Source organism: Schistocerca serialis, chromosome 3, assembly GCF_023864345.2.
Source record: "Schistocerca serialis cubense isolate TAMUIC-IGC-003099 chromosome 3, iqSchSeri2.2, whole genome shotgun sequence".
NCBI lineage: Eukaryota > Metazoa > Arthropoda > Insecta > Orthoptera > Acrididae > Schistocerca > Schistocerca serialis.
The window spans coordinates 359,946,479-359,949,942 of NC_064640.1; the positions used below are offsets into that span (position 1 = coordinate 359,946,479).

A 3,464-nucleotide genomic window follows, 5' to 3' on the forward strand; every position below is an offset into this window, starting at 1 on the left:
GGCCTACGGCCACCAGCTGCCAGCCGTACACCATCCACCGCTTATTGTGGGTGCAGTTACGGATACAGGATACTTATAAATGGTGGAAAAATCGCAGTTTTTTATGACTTTATTAAATTCTATAGTCTTTCCTGATTACATTATAGGGTTTCAAATTAAAAATGACCTATATATACCAAATTTTAAAGTTACAGTCATGTATGCTGCCACAACACCTTTATTTCTGTTACAGAAACCAGTATTATTTCGATAAGAACTGTGAACATTCTGTTTCCAGCGATTATACATATGATATATTGTATATATTGGTAAGTGCACGTTTCTAGTGTCTGTAAATGATTATCAAATGGTTCAAATGGCTCTGAGCACTATGGGTCTTAACATCTTTGGTCATCAGTCCCCTAGAACTTAGAACTACTTAAACCTGACTAACCTAAGGACATCACACAACACCCAGTCATCACGAGGCAGAGAAAATCACTGACCCCGCCGTGAATCGAACCCGGGAACCCGGGCGCGAGAAGCGGGAGCGTTACCGCACGACCACGAGCTGCGGACAAATGATTATCTTTGTTAGTATTTACTTTTGTTTCGCTGAAGCTGCTTCTTCACGTGCTACTGAATGTTTGTTGCCCAAGTGTTACATATATACTGTATGTGGAAGTACATATCCTTCAGTGTGCAATAAATATGAACTATGCCACGCATCAAGAAATTCAATAAAACGGAATTCCGTGATACCCAGTTCACAAACAAAGCAAGCCGCAACGTTGAAAGTAACTTCTGTTTCAGTTCTTCAGGGAAGAAACTCCTACATGACACCCCTCCTGGTGATTCAAATTTTTGTGTTAACAACGACGCTGTTTGTAGTGTATTCGTTGTTTCTAATGTGGGCATCTTATCTTCTTCGGTAAAGGAAGTGTCGAAATGCAAACAATGTGATGGTGTAGGCTGTCTGGAAATATCTAAACAACAAAGTAGCAGGAAGGGTTTAGCGTCAAAATTAGTTGTTCTGTGTAGATCCTGCAATAAATCTACTTCGAAAATGACTTCGAACATTGTGCATAATTCATATGATGTGAATTTGAAGTTAATGTATGCAATGCGTGCAATAGGAAAAGGAAAAACGGCTGCTCAAACGTTTTGTGGTTTGATGGTCCTCCCTCCTCCTCCCAGTACGTTCAGCAAGTACATAAAAATACTTTTAGGTGCCTTGACGGTTGTGTCTAAAGCATCTATGAAACATGCAGAAGAAGAAACTAAATATTAGTGAAACCAGGGACATTGCTGTTGCACTTGATGGGACATGGCAACGTCGAGGACATCGTTTCTTGAATGGTGTCGGTTAGTGCTACTTCTCTGGAGAATGGAAAAGCTGTTGATATTGAGTGCTTATCTAAGTACTGCCACACCTGCCATGGTAACACTGAAGGACGTATTGAACATCAGTGTTCTAAGAATTATGATGGTTACAGTGGAGGTATGAAGTGTGATGGAGCTCTAAAAATATTTCAGAGGTCGGTGCCCGTTTATAACGTTAGATATACGAAGTACATAGGCAATGGAGACTCTAAAGCTTTCAATAAAATTAATGAGTTCAATGTTTATGTTGATACCTTTGTAACAAAACTGGAGTGTCGTGGACATGTGCAAAAGAGGATGGGTGCTAGATTGAGAAAGCTATGAAGAGAAATGAAAGGAAAGTTGCTATCTGATGGAAAATCTCTGTCTGGCCGAGGCAGATTGACAGAAACTGAAATACGTCTCCTCCAGAGTTGTTATGAATGGGTCATTAGACGAACTGCACCTCTGAATGAGAAAAGGTGTATGGGCCACCTACTTTCATAAGTTGCCCTAAAGGAGCGGATTCTTGGTGTGGTTACCAAAAAGCAAAAGAAAGTGGTAAAATATACCATCATAAGCATTCTCTCTCCCCCCTCCCCACGACCCATGGACCTTGCCGTTGGTAGGGAGGCTTGCGTGCCTCAGTGATACAGATAGCCGTACCATAGGTGCAACCACAATGGGGGGGCTCTGTTGAGAGGCCAGACAAACGTGTGGTTCCTGAAGAGGGGCAGCAGCCTTTTCATTAGTTGCAGGGGCAACAGTCTGGATGACTGACTGATCTGGCCTTGTAACACTAACCAAAACGGCCTTGCCGTGCTGCTATTGCGAACAGTTGAAAGCAACGGGGAAACTACAGTTATAATTTTTCCTGAGGGCATGCAGCTTTACTGTATGGCTAAATGATGATGTCGTCCTCTCGGGTAAAATATTGCGGAGGTAAAATAGTCCCCCACTCGGATCTCCGGGCGGGGACTACTCAGAAGGACGTTGTTATCAGGAGAAAAAATGGTTCAAATGGCTCTGAGCACTATGGCACTTAACTTCTGAAGTCATCAGTCCCCTAGAACTTAGAAGTACTTAAACCTAACTAACCTAAGGACAGCACACACATCCATGCCCGAGGCAGGATTCGAACCTGCGACCGCAGCGGTCGCGCGGTTCCAGACTGTAGCGCCTAGAACCGCTCGGCCACTCAGGCCGGCTATCAGGTGAAAGAAAACTGGCGTTCTACGGGTCAGAGCGTGGAATGTCAGATCATCCCTTAATCGGGCAGGTAAGTTAGATAATTTAAAAAGGGAAATGGATAGGTTAAAGTTAGATATAGTGGGAATTATTGAAATTCGGTGGCAGAAGGAACAAAACTTCTGATCAGGTGAATACAGGATTATGAATACAAAATCAATTAGGGGTAAAGCAGGAGTAGGTTTAATAATGAATAAAAAGATAGGAATGCGGGTAAGCTACTACAAACAGCATAGTGAACGCATTATTGTGGCCAAGATAGATACGAAGCCCACGCCTACCACAGTAGTACAAGTTTATATGCCAACTAACTCCGCAAATGACGAAGAGATTGATGAAATGTATGGTGAGATAAAATAAATTATTCAGTTAGTGAAGGGAGAAGAAAATTTAATAGTCATGGGTGACTGGAATTCGATAGTAGGGAAAGGAAGAGAAGGAAACGTAGTAGGTGAATATGAAATGGGGGTAAGAAAATGGTTCAAATGGCTCTGAGCACTATGCGACTCAACTTCTGAGGTCATCAGTCGCCTAGAACGTAGAACTAATTAAACCTAACTAACCTAAGGAGATCACACACATCCATGCCCGAGGCAGGATTCGAACCTGCGACCGTAGCGGTCGCTCGGCTCCAGACTGAAGCGCCTAGAACCGCACGGCCACTACGGCCGGCTGGGGGTAAGAAATGAAAGAGGGAGCCGCCTGGTAGAATTTTGCACAGAGCATAACTTAATCATAGCTAACTCTTGGTTCAAGAACCACTAAAGAAGGTTGTATACATGGAAGAAGCCTGGAGATACTGGAAGCTTTCAGATAGATTATATAATGATAAGACAGAGATTTAGGAACGAGGTTTTAAATTGTAAGACATTTCC

General features: G+C 42.8%; 1 non-coding gene across 1 annotated transcript; it reads right to left on the minus strand.

Annotated features, from left to right (window-relative positions):
- Positions 1 to 2,461: 2,461 nt before the first annotated feature.
- Trnas-gga (transfer RNA serine (anticodon GGA)) lies at positions 2,462 to 2,545 on the minus strand. Its single transcript is given in 2 exon segments — positions 2,462 to 2,496; positions 2,506 to 2,545. It is a non-coding gene; the product is annotated as a tRNA-Ser (tRNA).
- Positions 2,546 to 3,464: the final 919 nt, after the last annotated feature.